Raw genomic sequence first — 19,768 nt, forward strand, 5'->3', positions numbered from 1 at the left:
ACGAAAACCTAAGAGTTGTAATATAGTCTGTTTCGAATGTTATTAACAAACTTTATTAGTGGTTTGCTTGGGGGCTTGTAGCATCATCTATACAAGCTGAAAGATCATTCATGATAGCCTTTCTTACAACTGAAGTTACAAGAAATCATTCCCAACAGTGTAAAATAACTTTAAACAAGATCTGTGCTACTGAACATGGCAGTAAAAAGGTTACACAGTTAATGAGGGCTCACAGAACCCTACAACTGACAACGAAGACTCTCATGTTATGTCTCCTTAAGTACTGCAGCACAACTTTTCGCTAAACTTGCATGGAGATATGTATGGAGATAGAAGACAACAATGACAAAGAAAAAAAGAAAGAGGTAACCAGGCATTAAGATCTTTTCTGTATCAGGCACAGAGAAAGATGTAATAGTGTTTATAGACTTCTGAGAACTCTGAGAGAAAAATAAAATCATGCTTAATCTGACATGCAAAATACATCTATAGTAATCCTTTCAATGAAAAACAAGGAACTCACTTTGTAACAATGCACATGTTTTAAATTCAATGTAGCACTGATCTGCATATTCAATTTTCTGCTTTAAATGTATACCAGATCCCTGACCCTATCCTCAAGGTCACTGAAAATCTCAGACATTTTAGGATCTTTGTTAATGTTCGAAAACACAGGACAGTTATATGTAGTAAACAAGAGGAATAAGGGATTTGTTAGAGAAAAGGAAAGCAACATTAGTCCCCAGACTGCAGATGACAAGGATGCAAAACAGACCAAAAGCTACTAGTTGAGGTTTGGAATGGATTGTCTCCCTCCTTCCTTCCCCTCTACCAAACTGAGACACTAGAGCTATTCTCAATATGTGCATGCATACGAATCATGTCTTGTTCTTATTTTCTAAAATACTGATTAACTTCTATATGCAAGAAGCTTTTATGCCTCAGAAATGACTATTTTTATAAGCTATACCCTTAGGGTGTAGTACAGTATAATCTATACTTATGTGCTTTTTCATGTAATGTGCTTGTAGCCAAAATGTGAGAGCAACTATGAGAAAATTAAATAGAACAAGAGCTGCCATGTGCTCCACAATTAAAGGAAACACTAAGTAGCAGCAATGGGAATTAAACAGGACACTGTGTTATGCCAAATACCAAATGTGAAACCAAAATATCTGCCAAGCCTCCCCTATTTGTTACAGTTTTTCCATATTTAGGTAAATTCATGTAATTATGTACCCTGCAGTGGTAATGAGACTGTGCTTTAGTCCTTTTGCAGCATATGCTCTTGGCACAAATATCCTCTTTGAGGGGAAAAAAACCAACTTGGCCAAGATTACATATGTTGATTTTATATTGGCATCCTGACTGTGCCTAACAGCTGGTCCTAAATGTAATGAAACTGTGTTGGATTTATTCAGTTAAACAACTTTGCAGAGTCTTTAAGCATATGTATTTCTTATAGCTCCCTATGTTTTTGAATCTGCATAGATCAGAGCATCAACAGTTGTACTATTTTTTTTAAAACATTTGAAATGGATCTGCAACCCAAATAAGTAGTATATTTAAGATTTATTTTCTTCTTATACTTTATGACCCCAGTTTTGACCAACAGTGATCATACCTACAAATCTCTCATGACTTTTTCATACATGTGCTTAACAGAAGGTGTGAAATGAGCATGTTCCTGCCTGATATTTTTTCCACAATCACTAAGGTGTTCAACAGTTTTACAGTCACTAAGATCTCAAAAACGTTTTCCTTTTTTTGCATGTGTGAAGGACAGTGTGGAAAAGGCACCACTTTTTTTTTTAAATAGCTGCACACTGGGTGATTTTCTTGGAAGTACTGAAACATGTATATGAAATTCTTTCCATGACAGAGGGAAAACAGATGCAGTACGCCAGCCATATTCCAAAGCTAAATCAGGCCACCTTCAGCTGGAGAAACCTGCCATTACAATGTGTCTCCTAATCCAAGGCAGTTGTTGATATGCACAAATGCTCAAATAAGCCAAATATTTCTGAGCATTTTTAGAAGTCCCTTGAAAGCAGTAGCAGCTATTGAAACTAAAGACAGATTCTCAACTGCTGTCTGGTAATCATAAGCAACTACATCCTGCAAGCACATGAACGTATCTAGAAAGTAGCAGAACAGTCACAAGGCTGAATTTAAATATACAAATATCACATGAACTGCAGCATCACCATGAATAATCTGTAAAATAATTTATTCAAAGTGCATTGGAATACGTTTTGTTATCTATAAACAAAAAATAAAATTAAAGTTCTACATCCATAAAAATAAGAACACAGCATTATCTGTATCTCAGCCAAAAATAGGAGTTATTGAAACATCAATAGAGGAAGGCAGTGGTAGATCCCATTTTAAGGATAGAAATCTCTCTCTTCAAAAGGTTCTAGTGCTCCAGTTATCTATCAACTCTGTCTTATTCAGCATAAGATTTCAGGTCCTTTAAAAGGATGGGGACAGACTGAAAATTATCACTGCTCAAGTAAAGCAGATGGAGAAGTTTGCAAATGCTTCCCGAGGGAACTGCTGTTGTCTGTACAGGTGTGCCACAATGGCATACATAGGGAAGACTCACATTTCTAAGAGTGAAAATTTCTTGGCAAGCTTTGATGTTGTGCATAAAGCAAACCACCTAACCTCATAGCATTTTTAGTAGAACACATTATTATTGTTGTTATATTCTTAAAGGCTAATGTTCATAATAGGTCCTGACAAAAGTTAGTTATACCTTGTTGGCTTCCTATGATATGTTCAGACAACACTGTTACTCAATCTCACATTCTAGCCTCCTGATTAAATTAAGGGAAGAAACCAGTTTAACAATATAATACAAATATTTATTTTCTCAAAACAGTGAGATTAAAGTGTATTAACTGTCTCCCCCGTCACTGGTCCATGAAAGGAAAACTGAGCTGGTTCAAAAATTGAGATTGGCTAGATTCAATTCACACTGAGCAGAGCTTTACATGATTTGGAGTGTTAGGACAGAGGTCAGCCTTTATTTTGATATAAGGTAAGCCCACACTTCCAAATTCCTGATGTTCTTCAAAGCACAATGACATTGAGTGAAATCCTATCTTCAAAAATGGTTTTATGGCACAGGTTCCTAGCTATCTCAGTAACTAGCTGAGCAGTTTTAGATCATTTTACGATAGTTACAATAACCACAGATGATCACTAATAAGGAAAACACAGCACTTACCAGTGGTCTCCTACAAAACTTTCAGATGTAATAGATGAACTAAGTCTTTAAGTCCCTCCATCAAATTCAGCAACTACCAGACTACAGAGTGTATTAAAATGACATTTTAAGTCATTCAAGATATGCATCTGAATAAAACTAGCTGATTTACACTATGTACCTTCTCCTCAAATGTCTATTATAGTAAAAAAAATATTGAAAAAATATAAGTAAACAAAACAAACATTTGCTTTCCCAAGCAGATATAGAACTTGGTCTGATTTTAAAATACTAAAAATAATTTAATTTTTTTTTTCTTACTTTTAAGGAAATAGCTAACATATCATGATGAGTAAGGAAATGAAAGAGCACAGGTGCACTTTGGTTTCTTCAAAGCAGAATAAACTAGGTTAGAAGTATTTCATCAGTGCTTTTAAAGACAGCAGATTTGGTGTGAACTTCCTTCAACAGTATTGGAATGATACAATAAGAATTCAAACAAATAAAAAAGGCAACAAAAAGTTTGAAAGATTTATCGGAAGTTAACTATAGGAGATTTTTTTTAACTACCTCTTGCATTAGCAAATTACATTAATGCAACATTTATTTTAGGAGAAACACAAAACAAGGTTTATGTTCATAAAGATTTATATATATGTATTATATACAGTTGTATGTCTGTGCATATATTTGTATATGCAGACTACATTGTAAATTAGCAAAGTCTGTACCTTCCCAACCAGAAATTCTCATGGTTCCCCGTCTTTATCCATGCACAGTGCTATTATTCCTTATCTAGCTACTGTATAAGAGCTGTATCTGGTATAGCATTACCTTTTCTCTACCTAACAGCATATTGCCTCATAGTACATGTGCTATGTCTTTTTATAAAAATTGATAATTCAATCTTATTCTGTAGGCTGTTTCCTTTTGAACATTTGTTTTGCCCACCATTTTTATGAAAGCTATTCCTGTTGTTTATCTTCAGTGGAAATTTCTGAGTTCTGGTACAAGCAACTATTCATTTAACTTAATATGGCCTATCTATCTATGTGCTGCATCCAAAGAATTCATCTGATAGGAATTTTTTCACTTGTGCCAGAAATTGGGTCGAGGTGGGTGTATGTGAAGGAAGCAAGTGAGCAAGTTTTCACAAAACATCTTAGCAAAACTGTGAATCACTTAGGGAAAAGGAGAATTGTAATATAATCCTGCAGTACTTTAGCACAGAGGCACTATTTGTATAAAAACGTTAAATCAGGACTATTTGGATGTCACTCTGTCTTTATCACATAAATATAAATATTGAATTCCTGTTCTTAATTTTGTTCAACAGTCTTCAATGCATGTCCAGAAAAAAAACCCAAAACAACCCCACATACTACCACTACCCTTAGACTTTGATCCAAATTTTTAGTAGCAATTACTATTCCCATGACACCTAAACAAGTTCAACAATTACAGTAGCAAGCTACAGATGCTTCTTGTCATGCAAATATTAAAAACAGAAGAAAAGATCATAGAATTTGTTATTTAAAAAAAATGATTTGCGATGAACTGATTCAAAACCAATTTTAGAGTTTTGATTTTAACATGATGAACACCTGACAATTACACACCTACTTGAATTAACTTGCTCTCTGCACCCATTCAGAATACCAGAGCTGGAGACAGAACTTCTAAAACACTTAGCCTGTGCCCTTAACCTGAGTAACAAACCCATCATATCTTATTATTGGTGAACAATTAGTAGACTCAAAAGGGACTACTCCAGGTAAAAGGTAACAGCATGTCATAACCTGGTCATATCCAGTATACTGGATATCTACAACCAGATTTAGATTAATTTTTATAAAGTGCAAAAATACAACCCCTGACAGCCTGCCAGGTTTTACAGAACACTGAAAATACCACAGGAAAAATAAGATTATTAAAGACTGTCTAGCTTAAGCAATCAGCACAAAGTCAGCTTTGTGCTGATAGCAAAGCTGAGAAAGCATGGGATAGATGAGTGGATGGTGAGGTGGGTTGAGAATTGGCTGTCGGACCGAGCCCAGAGGGTTGTAATTCGTGCAGCAGAATCTGACTGGAGGCCTGTGACTAGTGGTGTTCCCCAGGGCTCGGTGTTGGGTCCAGTTCTGTTTAATAACTTCATTGATGACCTTGATGAGGGAATAGCATCCACCCTCATCAAGTACGCCGATGATACAAAGCTGGGAGGAGTGGCTGAAACGCAGGAACACTGCGCTGCCATCCAGAGAGACCTGGACAGGCTGGAGAGCTGGGCAGGGAGAAACCAGATGGGGTTCAACAAAAGCAAGTGTAAAGTCTTGCACCTGAGAAGGAACAACCATTTGTATCAGTACAGGCTGGGGGATGACCTGCTGGAGAAGAGCTCAGTGGAAAAGGACCTGGGGGTCCTGGTTGATGACATGTTGGCCATGAGCCAACAGTGTGCCCTGGTGGCTAAGAGAGCCAATGAGATCCTGGACTGCATCCGGAGGAGTGTAGCCAGCAGGTCAAAGGAGGTGATCCTCCCCCTCTACTCTGCCCTGGTCAGGCCCCACCTGGAGTATTGTGTCCAGTTCTGGGCTCCTTGGTATAAGAAGGACAGGGATCTCCTGGAGAGAGTCCAGAGAAGGGCTACGAAGATGATTAAGGGCCTGGAGCATCTCCCCTGTGAGGAAAGGCTGAGTAAGTTGGGACTGTTCAGCCTTGAGAAGAGAAGACTAAGGGGGGACCTAATTAAAGTTTATAATTATCTGAAGCAGGGATGCAGGGGAAATCAGCCAGCCCATTTTCAGTGGTCTGTGGGGACAGGACAAGGTGCAATGGCTGCAACTTGGAACATAGGAAGTTCTGCACCAACGTGCGGAAAAACTTCTTCACAGTGAGGGTGACAGAGCCCTGGGACAGGCTGCCCAGGGATGTGGTGGATTCTCCTTCACTGGAGGTATTCAAGACCTGCCTGGACGCCTATCTGAGTGATATGTCCTAGGGAGCTGCTTTGGCAGGGGGTTGGACCTGATGATCTTTCGAGGTCCCTTCCAACCCCTACAAATCTATGATTTCTATGATCTTCTGTTTCAAATCAGTTTTTAACAGATTGACATTTAGTAGTAGTTTATATTAATTATGTAGCTTTCCTCCACTGTTTAGATTCAGAAAATGAATTATTAGTAGAATTTCCATTAAAAGATCAGTGTATCTGAAGATTCCACTTTTCCCAGCTGAGAGTCCTTCAAACACCAAGACACCCGACTTGTCCACATTACAGGAAAAAAGCAACAATTTCTCTGTGTGTCCTGATCAGGAGCAAACTTTTATACATAACAAAATCTAACAAATAAAAATCAGACCTCAACCTCCAGTTAAGTCATTTAACCTAGCAATTCTCAGTGACATTTTTAATAGACTTTAAGCACATACTGATAATTTTTTTCAAAAATTTGGGCCAATATAACTACATTTGCAGAAAACACACACAACCAAAGTGATAAGTTCTGAAAATCTTAACCATGTAATTTCTGCAAGCTTATAATCGCTTTCCCAGTTTTCAACTGCATCTGTATTTCTATCCGCTTACTCTCTGACAGCTTGTGTTAATACATTCTTAAGTATTTGCAAAACTCGCACAAGAACATTCAAACAAGCAATATACATTTGTGTGTATTAAGATTTTTGTAGGAACCAGAACACCTAATGGGCATTTTAAAGTGACTGTAATATCCTTGACATGATACTGTCTTCCTTTAGCGCAAGCAGTGACAGAACAGCGCTATGCAGTCCTGCCATGCTCAGAGTGACTGCACCAGAAGTGCACCACCATCAAATCTGGAGAGTCTGTTAAACGCTCATGCTTGAATAACAAGGTAGCGCCCTATTCCACCACTCCTACTAATGAGGTAAATTCTTTTGTGTATTGATTTTAATTAGTTCATTTGTGGAAAAAAGTTCTACATAGCAGGATTAAGGGCAGCAATATAGCCCTGGGTTAAGGACCAGACTTACTTTAAAGTCTAACATAATACACCAATTGTCAGTATCATAAAATCTAATTTTACATACATATATGAACGCATGTTTTACTAGGGGAGTTTTTTTGTTTTAATTCAGTGTTCTGCTTGAAAGTTTAAAACACAACACTGGATGTATTACACTGAACCTTAGTGCAAAAAAAAAAAAGAAAAGAAAAAAGATGCTAAGTATTAACATGGGACAGACTGCTGAAATACTAATTGGAGACTGGAATACGGTGACAAGGAAATTCATAAAATTATTTACAACTGAGAAGTTTACAAGATTGCCTGTAGCTGGAAGGAATTCAATGATACATACAGTAGGAATTACCTGCACTGAATATAAAATTAGACCTTCATTTCACTCACGCACTTAGATGAATACCTACCACTGCAAGTCTTCTGATCGTGTAGCTATTACACATACATATATTATTCTAAGCCACATTTAATAGGGTAGGATAGTTTACCCACATAAATTACTGAAAGGACGTATCACCAGAGATTAGTTTTGTACATTAATGACTAAGCATTTCTAGAGTACATATCACCTAAACTAGATTTACACTTATGCAGTAACAGTTACTTTGTTTGATAAATAACAAGTACTTTTTTATGACTAAAGTCATTCTGACTTTTTAGTTGTCAGATGAATTATTTTTTCATTCTGTTCTACAAGGCTCTAATCACTCAACCTTGTAGGTGCACTTCAAAAGCTTTAAGAATCTTACATTTGATTTCTGGGAAGTATTTTCTCGTTAACGTCTAACATATGTACCCTGTAGGCATGATTCACACAAGTCTCTGGAATTCTAAGGAAATGATGATCAGTCACGGAAATGTGTAAAGATTCAAGAACTCTGGCAATTTTCACTTCAAATGTTGTCAGTGAGTTACTATTATAAAAGTACTTTTCTCACCATATCACTAAAAAAATCCTATGTACTGTGTAGCTATGAGAAAAGTTACACATTTAATGAACTCCACCACCTCAAGGTATATTTCCTCGAAGTTGATAACTGAATCTATTACATTCAGAAAAATGCTAATTATAGGTAAGAGATGCTCAGTATGTCCTGAATAAAGTTTATGCCTCAATGAAGGAACCAGGGTGGATAGAGGAACAGCTAGCCAATCAGAAGGCAAAACATGTGTCTATATGTTCCTGATCCCAATTAATCACAGCAACTGTGCTCCGACAATAGTCTAAATGTCAACAATATATTTTTGTTTAATAACATCCTTGGAAGAGCCAACTTGCACGTCTAACAATAATGCATTTATTTAAGTAATTGATTGGGTTTTTTTCAAAAACTTAAAACTATTCCTTGAATCACTAAAGAGCCGGTAAAAATTAAAAGTAATGAGCTCATTTCAATAAAAATTTATGAGACTGGTTTCATGCTGACAAAGTGGGTCCTGCAGGCAGAACCCCTCCACCTGCCTGCCAGAAAAAGAAAAATCGTCTATTTCAAAATATTTTAAAATCTTTTAATGAGGTATTTAAATACAGCTACAACTGTATCAGTAAACTGAAAGGATTCTGTGTGTCTTTGAGATCACCAATAAGTCTTTTACAGTTCAAAAGAATTTTCTAAAGAAACCAAAAATAGAATTTGTCAGCAGTAATTACTTCAGATGGAAAATTCTCTTGGGGATGTACTAACAATGTGCATAAGTAGTGATGTCACAATGTCAAACAATTTTTATTATACCATCGTTTAACTATATTTGAAGATGCAATAAATAACACACAAAGAAATAAAGACAAAGAATCCAACTCACATGGACCAAAGTGAGAATACTTGCTCATTCTCCTCATAGTTGGACAAAGGCAGTCTTAAAATTAAAAGCTGCAGCAGCCAGAGCTCTGATAAAAGACTAACGTATTCATAAACACTCTTACAAAGAAAATACTCAATTCATACACAGGCAATTATCTAAGAATGCAAGAAACAAAGTAAAGTAATAAACCAGACAAAACCACAGGTATCACTTTAAATCTGTGCTCCTGAAAGTATCCACCAGTACAACTCCAATTATTAATTGTAACTATTTTTCAATTAGTACAAAATGTCTGTTTACTTATTGTAATGGTATGTATTACATATAAAACCAAACAGTAACATTCCTAATTAGATGTTTGTAACAGAAATCCATTAGCTTGAAATTGTCAATATGAGACAGTGGAAATTAAAAAAATAAACTACTTATACTCACTTTAAGGTTTATCTGTCTTTTAAAATATGAAGATTGCACAAATTACTGTACAAAAAAAGTGGCCTGAACTCAATTTCTACATTCATTTACACAAGAGCTAGGTTAAATAGAAAGAAAAAAAAAAAATCTATATTTTGACAATATAGTATGATAAACAGCCAGCACATACTAAGATATCCTTAGCAACCCAACTCTCTGTTTGTGTCAGGTTACTGTTAACAGTTTTTAACAGTAGTTCAAGCAGGCAGAAAAAGAGAAGTGGGGAGTGGACCTCCCATAATGAAGGCCAAAAGGGGGGCAAGATCACTTCTGCCCCCTAGATAAACTCCAAACACAAGAGATAGGCAGAGAGGAAGCATCTGCAAAGATGTAAAATGATATAATCCTTAGAGGAAGAACTTCGAGGTCGCTAATTTAGCCAGCCATATTGAAGAAATTCTTTTTAGTGTGGCTTTGACCTATATTGTCACTTCCCACAAATTTTATATGTATCAGAACTAGAAACCCTAAGGAATTTCCTCTAGTAGTCATGAACAAGAATTTGCAAATAAAATGTTTGTAGAAGACAAAAAAATACCTTACTAAAAGAACCCTTCAGAACTTTTAACACAAACACTTCATTATAACGGTGGTTCTTTTTCAAAGTGGCTTTTTACTGTCACCTCCATTGATGGAGATACCTATGCTAATCTGGCAAAGGAATGTTTCACTAGTCTAGGTATTGTGTGAGAAAGCTGAAATATTTATACACTTGATGAAAAAATAATAAAAGCATTTCAGCCATTCTCTAAAACAGTTCCTTTTCCACACACTCTTTACATATGAAAATATTTCTATGTCAAATGCATATAAAATATCTTTACAATAATAAAAGGTTAGTCAAATAATTTTTAAAAGTTATTAATTTGAAAACTGAGCAACATAAGAATAATTGTAATTGTGAAGGAATCCATTCACAGTTAAGGTGTTCCTTACTACACTGTTACTAAGCAAAGTGATTAAAAAAAGGGTTAAGGCAGCTGATAAATAAACCATCTCCATTTCCAAGAATACATTAGATATGAACATATAAAAGGAAAACAGGCTAATGTTTAGAAAACTGCGGGATATCAAATGTCCTTTAAAACTTGCACTGTAAATCTCAGAAGGACATGGAAAAATAAGTGCTACTTTAAAAGGTATTTAAAAAAATCAGAAGCATAATGTGAAACTGCTGTAGGGGAGATATAATTTATATTCATATCCTTGCAGAAGCAATACATGTATTAAAAATGTGCCTGCTGTAAAACCTTGGAGTTTTAGAAATCTCCACATTACAACCATGCTACCAATAAAACCAGAAGCTATTCTCAAACATTACATAAGTTACCTTCTTTATCACTCTGCCCCTATTCCTTATTTCTATAGACAGTTTTGATTTCTTCTAAATTCAGAATCAGACTTTCAAGTACTGAATGTTGTGAACTGATTAATGGGACTCGTTTGCTTATATGTTCACAGTAGGAACTGCAGTAAAAGATGGATTAAACCAACTGAGAGGTAATATGGAATCGAGATTTCTTTTGGTCTCTGAAAAGCATGGCTATAAGTTAAGCTTCTTATTCTTCTACTGGATAAAGTAGGTATTTGAACAGATTTAAACACAATATATATTGAAATATGTATTTATGAATGCAAGAGATATTCAGAAGAAATAGGAAAATATTGACATCTCAACTAAAACAAAACTGATCTACCCCACTACCAAATCCATTTATTTTAGTAAAGTGGGACTTTTAGTATTACACTGTTTTTCTTCTTTGTACTGTTGTTGACACTCTCAGAACCATCTTCAAAGCACCGTACTCTTTTGTGTGGTGTAAAACCAGTATGCTTCCAATTTTGCCATCAATCATCTTTAATAGCATATGCTATTAATGTAATTTTGTTATTGAAGATTCCTAAATCTATTCAGTGGTTTGCACAAGACAATTACGTTTTTTGTTATATGCATGCAGGCAATCAGATAGCGTCTTTTTAAATTAGAGCAATTAAACATGGTCATTATAAATGGTAGATTATTAAAAAAATAATGGTGTCAATATGACATTCTTTGATTTAAAATAAAATGGTAACAGAATGGAGAGATGCATTTTAATTATTTCATTTCAAAAGTGTATTTGAAAAATCTGCTTTATGAAAGCTTGCTGATGTTGGAAAATGCTTTTCATAGTTTTTACAGTGCTATGAACAGTTAGAGATATTTCCTGAAGTCTTGAAAATCCAGTGGAAACAGTTTCCAACACTAAAAAGTCCTCTATACATTATCTAGAAAAATAGTTATGAAATATGGTCACTTTTTGGTAGATTTTAATTTTCTTTTTGATTAATCACACTCAAATGGAAAAAAAAAAAAAAAAAAACAAACCAGCACTGGTACAGTAAGATCTGTTCAGTGAGCCAATTAAACAAATTTCTACATCCCTGTATTCCAACAAAAAAAATATTAAATTTTTCTTTTGCCATAAGTTAAACAACTATATTATTTTGAAAGACCAGTTCTTTCTCTGTCTTCTTTCCCTTACTGTAACTAGTCACTCCCTGTAATAACAAAACCTCTCAGAGAGGAACTTAAGCATATGCTGTATGTTTCTATCCTCTAGACACTCAGGTAGAGTGTCTGTCAGCTGAGTAGAGTGAAAAACAGCTTTGTAAAAAATTTTATTTTATTTACACCTAAATTCAAAAAGCAGGGATTAGCCTGGTATAACTGGAACCTGAGATCCTTTTATTTATATCTTTGGGTTTAGGAAGGAATATTTTCTGCAGGAAGTCTAACTTTCATACTTGGATAACACAGAGACAAAAGATTTCCTTTCGAACCATTGGATATCCCTCAAGGAATTTCCTAACAAATGAAGATTTATACCTAGAAATACACCAAGAAAACCATAAAAGCCATGAAAGAAGATAAATGTTCCATGTTATTTATCATGGTACTGAATATGAATTTGACACAACTCAACTCTGTAAGAACTGTTTTCTGGGATTCCTAAGAACAGTAGTTACGAGTAACAGATTTCCCCACACTTTCTTGTTTGAACCTCTCTATAGCTGACAGGCACAACCTGCCTAGGGTTGATATATACATTTTCTTCTCCCGCCTGGACTTCCATCTCTCTACTCCCATCCTGAAGGCAGACATTAAGATCCAAAAAATCCCCCATACAGCACTCCTCCGTGTTCTACTGCTGATGCTTGAAGCACAACACAGTGGTCACAACACTGAGCCTCACAGTTCAAGAAGCATCTGGACGATGCTCTCAGTCCCATGCTTTGACTTGGCTGGCCCTGTGTGGAGCCAAGAGTTGTATGTGATGATCTTTATGGGTCCCTTCCAACTCAGGATATTCTATGATTATCTATAACACTGGAATCAAGACAAGTGGGGCTAAATAATCAGAATCACAAGGTTGGAAAAGACCTTTAAGATCATGAAGTCCAACTGTTCCTGTCCTATGTCTTTAAGTACCTTATCTACCCTTTTTTTAAACACAGCCAGGGCAGGCGACTCAACCACCTCCCTGGGCAGGCTGTTCACAGAATCACAGAATCATAGGGGTTGGAAGGGAATTCAAGAGATCATTGGGTCCAACCCACCTGCCAAAGCAGCTCCCCAGCTCATATTGCACAGACAGGCGTCCAGACAGGTCTTGAATATCTCCAGAGATGGAGACTCCACCACCTCTCCGGGCAGCTTGTCTCAGGGCTCTGTCACCCTCACTGTGTGAAAGTTCTTCCGTATGCTGGTGCAGAACTTCCTGTGCTCCAACTCGCAGCTGTTGCCCCTTGTCCTGTCTCCACAGACCACTGAAAAGGGGCTGGCCATTTCCCCCTGCATTCCATACTTAAGATATTAATAAATATAAACATTATAATATAATATAAACATTAATAAAGTCCCCCCTTAGTCTTTTCTCAAGGCTGAACAGTCCCAGTTCACTCAGCCTTTCCTCATACGGGAGATGTTCCAGGCCCTTAATCATCTCCGTAGCCTCCTCTGGGCTCTTTCCAGGAGATCCCTGTCTTTTTTATACCAGAGAGCCCAGAACTGGACACAATACTCCAGGTGGGGCCTGACCAGGGCAGAGTAGAGGGGGAGGATCACCTCCTTTGACCTGCTGGCTACACTCCTCCGGATGCACCCCAGGATCCCATTGGCTCTCTTAGCCACCAAGGCACACTGCTGGTTCATGGCCAACCTGTCATCAACCAGGACCCCCAGGTCCTTTTCCACTGAGCTCTTCTCCAGCAGCCTGTACTGATACAAATGGTTGTTCCTTCCCAGGTGCAAGACCTTACACTTGCTTTTGTTGAACCCCATCTGGTTTCTCCCTGCCCAGCTCTCCAGCCTGTCCAGGTCTCTCTGGATGGCAGCGCAGTGTTCCTGCGTTTCAGCCACTCCTCCCAGCTTTGTATCATCGGCGTACTTGCTGAGGGTGTATGTTATTCCCTCATCAAGGTCCTGGATGAAGGCCCCAACAACTCTTTCAGGATTTTTTTTTTTCTAATACCTGATCTGAAGCTGTCCTGGCACAGCTTCTTGCTGTTTCCCCTTATCCTATCTCCCTCGACTTGGATGAAGAAAGGTATCATAAAAACAACCTTAGTGGTAAACATTACTCCCTTCACTTTCATTGTACTCCTCCTTCAGATCTTGACAGAGCTCTTGTTCAGAGCTAGTATGGAATTCTTCCAAGACGGATATTTATTATGATTTTTCTCAGGTGTGTTTTATGTTCAGCAAAGACAAAGCCACCTACAGACCTGAACATAGAACAGACACATTACGTATAAAAGTCTCTGAAACAATATGTACCACAAATACAGAGGTCTGGCAAGCATGTAGACATGCTTGCATATAATAATCTAATACCATACATTTTATAGAACTCACGGTGATTTACTGCCTGATCTTTCTGTGCCATTTCATTGAGACAACTTCTTGTTGGGAGCAAAATGTATGACTAATTAAGCTTTAACAATAGCTTAAAATAAGAAAATTTGGCATAACCATTTTGCAAAGAACAAAGCATATGAAATGTATCCTCTTGTGAAAGAGCTAAGCATGTCTTGTATCTCAGACCAACATGCTTGTTTGAATTGTTTCTTTGAGGAAAGCAAGTAAGGAGCAGAGCAGGACTTCAGTGAAAGGACAAAGCAAGAAATCCACTCTGGGAAAATGGTGAACTTCAAAACTGCTTTTAACTGTAAAAATGAGAACACTTGATTCTGAACCATGCAGACTACACAGAGTAGTTTTAGCTGGCACAAATTATATGGATAAGCAAAACTGCAAGAAATATGTCTATGTAGAATATCAAAGAGGGTGAGAAGAAATAGCCCCTTCTATCCAAGCACTTCTCTGCACTTTGGGGTCATTAATTCTCTACGTGTAGTCATGAATATATTCTGGTACATTTTGGTAAGTAATGTTTAATCTATTTTACAGATGGATGATGTCAACTATTCCTGACCTTATTAACAGCAAGCCTAAAACTGACTTGTATCTACCTTTCACCTTAGATCTCCAGTCCTATTCTCAGGGCAAAAATTATCACAGAAAAATATACAGTACATTTTTCTGCATTGCTTTGAGATATCAAGGAACTGGAGAAAAAAAAAAGGAATTATTGCTTTTATTAAAAGATGTTTCAGATCAATTTGACCTGAACTCATATATTTTCTCAATGACAATCAATGTCAAAAATAATGAAAGAACTTAAGATTCTGTGTGCTTTCATAAAGTCTTTGCTCTTTAACAGGGTTGTACAGTCTACCAGTCTTGCATTATTTATTATTGCATGTGAATATTATTAGACCTTGTTGTGGTAGTACAGAACGGATAGAAGCCAATTGTTTCTTATGTATTCTTTTAAGAATTACACTATTGAAAAGGAAAAAAAATAGTCCTTACAACCCACACAAATCCCCTCACCAAACCAAAACTGAAAAAAATCGGATGGAAAATGGCAAAATTTATCAGATAGTTTAAACAGCAGCAGGGCCCAAAGTACAAAGGTTGAAAGATTAAGAACGCTTTTAGACTGAACTGATCATATGGGGATAAAAAACTTCACTGAAGTTTTCAGACATATGAATTACTCAAGGTACTGTTCCAGTTAGGCAATTTTTGACCAGGTAAAAATATAATTTAGAAAAAATCACAGCAGCACGATGTTACAGCTTTCTGCATATTCCGCATTTTATTTTAATTTAGATTCAAATAATTGATGTTTATCTACCCAGAAGTATAGGAAATTTAAATTAAAAACTAATAATGGTTGACTGCAATGATACTCTACCCCATGCTATCATCAGACTGAATAGATTTGCAATCTGCTAAAAAGACTGAGAAATCTATCAGAATAAATAAGGCTATGAGCAGCACACAGATGGCTATTTATAGGAATTTGCAAAACTTTCCAGTTTGCATTTGTTTCTGAAGGAGCCTGTGTAAAATTGGATCCTTAAGACAGAATATACAATTACAGAATTATCTGTAATGCCAAACAATGCCTGAACCTTGCAAGCACATTGTCTTTTTAAGTGCTGGATAAAGATGAAAACACTGACTTTTTTTAATTAGGGTGGGGGAAAGAACTGCAGGGAGCAGTTTGTCCACCCACAAGGGGCTGTGCTAGGGTTACCAAGCTAATTTACCTTGTGACCTGAGCTAGACTTTTGAACCCATTGCTTCAAAGGTGAAGAACTAGGGTATTAAGCTTGATTCATTTAAAAGTACCCTACCAACATAACGAATGTTTTTAATAAGATCTACAACTCTACTGGGAAAACAGTGTAAGAAAAGCCCAAGTGCTCTTTTAATGTTTAAAACTTGATTAAATATTTACAGTAGCATAAGACCGAAAAAATCAGAAAGCTCCTCCCTGACAAGATTGCATCAAATAATGTTTATGGTAGCTTATTAAAACGAACAGTTTTTACCATTATTAGAAACAAATACAAAAGCTAAATTCCAAAATTTTGTAATCTATATATGTGTTTGTGCATGATTGCACCCATTTTTATAAATGAAAAAGACAGACTAGATATGCTTACTAAAACCACTGGTTTAATTTTAAAGACTGAAACATTTGAAATATAATAAATATTTTTTCCAATCCTCTTATATTTCTTCTGGAGTATGAAGGCTTATTTTGGAATTCTCATTTTTGTTTTATATTTTCAGACTTCTTTTACTGTGTTTTTCAGGGTACTGAATGTAAGCCCCTTGGACAAAAGAGTTTGCTTTTCTCAGCTGCCTCTTTATAAATAGTCCATACAGTACACACATAGCTTTCAAATTACTCCAGGTTCCAAGTGAGCATTCAGGTGCTCGTTCCTTACTAGCACAGCCTTAGCAAAAATGTTTTTCCAAGGAAGACCATGGACCTGAGAACAGAATGTTGGTTCTAAAAGCATTTCTATAATGCAAAAAATAGACTGAGCAATTAACAATCCCAGACAAGAATCAAGTTCAAATGAGTCTATTATGCTGAAAGAATTTATAATCTCACTATAGAAGACAGTGAGAGGAAAGAGACAGAGTATGTTATTTGACAAAAGACATACCATAATCCAGTGTCATTCTCTGCAAGCGAAGCAACTATCTGAACATTCTAGCATGTATTTGACTACTAGCAAAGGTGCTGCAGCTACAAAAACCTTACAAATCCCAATTCACTCAGGAAGGAGTTAATATACTAAAATGAATACCATGGTAAGCTCTTTGCAGACGAAGTCACAGTCCATGTACGAAAAGATTGAGGTGAAACAATTTGATTCCATTTTTTGACAACATCTGGCACCCTGGGGAGTCAGGTCTTTAAAATGACTGCTTATAGGCACTTTGAAGAAGTTAATCATCACTGTGAAGCAATTTGGAAACCTGCACATTCCCAACTAGCTGTATGTGCCCAAACCTATTGACAAACTAAAGCAATGACCCAGGAAATCCTGAGAACACACAAAATGGAAATCCTACATCTTCCATACTGCAAGGCACTCCTCAAGGCAGACAAGCTGATGCTTCTTTCAACCTCCAAATCAGCTGCTAGAAAACCACAAAGGTTTTTCCACAGTCAGCCAAAAGTACACAGAACCCAGTACGCTTCTGTAAATTAAAAAAAAAATCAGCCAGTTGGAATTAAAAAAATCAGCCAGGGCTTCCAACCAGTGGTACTCATTAATGAGGATGAGAGACACAAAAATAAAACTTATTTCTCAATTGTATGCTTTACAAAACCAGAAGCAAGCAATGTGATTGACTAACCAGAATAAAACCACCAAGACTATGAAATCAAGATTCCTAATCGAAGTCAAACTGTCATTTTGTGCAAGTTGCTAACGTCCTTGTGCCTCAAGCTTCCCAGATGTATATTTTGGCAAAAATACATTTTCAATGAAAAACACATGCTCTCGGGGATAAATAAAAACGTGAGTTCTCAAGGATAAATAAACACTTTACATTTTACTATACAAAAGATTTCTACATCACCTTTAAAGAAATAATTACACTTTTTTGATTTAGCTTTAGAATTTGGGTGTGAGTAAGAATTCCTACAATGAAGCCTACCATTCCTAGCCACCTTTCATTCCTTCATAAAAATAGGAAGAGCATATATATGGCAGTGCAAAGCAAGCAAACTGCTTTTCATGGATTACACTACTTTGCTGTAGCTTTCAGCTTTATGTACTTGGTTACAAATTACCATCTGTACCATGTATGTTAATAGCTAGATGATAGTATTCATACATAGAGGCAACCACATTCCATCTGCTGTGCAGTTAGGCCACGCATAACTCAGTCCTACCTTTAGACAAAACAACTGCTGTTTACTCAGACTGACAATGAAATTAAATGATTGATGTCACAGGCAGCTACCATCTAACATTCAACCAAATGTGCACTTAGCATTTAGGCATCACCTGTTCTAGGCATAAAACAAAACGGGCTTTTTTCACAGTAATTATTTGTAGAGAAAAAGTCTGACACTTCACCTAAAGCTCAGTACAAAAGTGAGTTCAAGCAACCACCTGAGTGAGTTGCCCTCCAACCCCCCCCACCTCATTTCACACATTATACTTTTAGTTGCACATCTAGTAGGTATACAATGTTTTCAGAAAAACTTGCCTCTTCAACACTAACGACGTTAAAATATTCAGAGCATTGCCTGAAAATTATTTAAATTTATCAGAACCTGACAAACTCCCATTTGTAAACAATGCAGAGGCCAATATTAAAATAAAAGCTCATGTTTTAATTAGTATGAGAGATCTGATATAGATACACACAAACTAGCCCTCAACTTCTGGAATCAAATTAAGTCCCTCTAAGGTTTCAGTGCATTCTTGGAAAGCAATCAAAGGCCTCTCCTTCCATAAGTTTGTTATTTATAGAAAAGCATTTGATTGTTGCATTGAAGTGTGCACTCTATGTGTAAAAAGGTGTTTATGGGTTTTAGTACAGTATAGTTAATACCCAAGCAATACCTAGCCCTTTTATAATAAAGAACCCTTACTGAGAGGATATATATTGTACTTTTCATCAAGTGTACAGCATACAATTATATTTGCTGGTGGTCTATGATGTAAACCCCAGTCGAGTCAGCTTATAGATTTGTTGTTCCACATGCAACAATTAAAAACATTTTTGTACTCATCTGAAAGCAGAGTTTGCTTCATTTCAAAGCAAACCATGAAAACCTGCAGAATAACTTGAAGTCAAAACTATGCTGCTTCAGAATGATATTATTTCTGCTAGCTATGGATTGATAATTACATGTTAAAAAAACCCAAATGGTGCTAAGAGCACAGAAAACAGAACTTCATGCACACAAAAGACATGACCTCATTAACTATAAATGGGGTAATCCCAGACTTAGAAAAACTCCTATCCCACAGCATAACTTTAAGCATCCGTTGGGCTGTGTAGCTGCTAATATTTCAAGACAGAGTGGAAAAAATCCACAACACACACAACAAAGAAATTAAATCCAACACAATCAAATCCTGAGAAATTATTACCTGTTCCTAACCATCCAGAATCCAAAACTTGATTATCAATTTGGATTCCCATACATGAATATAAATAGGTATCAAATCATTTAATATTTAAAGATTAATGTTACACTGAAAGTTAGGTTAGAAGGCAAAGTAAAACTCATGCTTTCACAGCCTGACCCAGTACACAATTTAAACAAGTGTACCTTTTGGTGGTTTTGGGTTGTTTCTTTTTTTTTTTTTTTTTTTTTTTTTTTTTTTTTTTTTTTTG

Source organism: Gallinula chloropus, assembly GCF_964237585.1.
Source record: "Gallinula chloropus genome assembly, chromosome: 13".
Taxonomy (NCBI): domain Eukaryota; kingdom Metazoa; phylum Chordata; class Aves; order Gruiformes; family Rallidae; genus Gallinula; species Gallinula chloropus.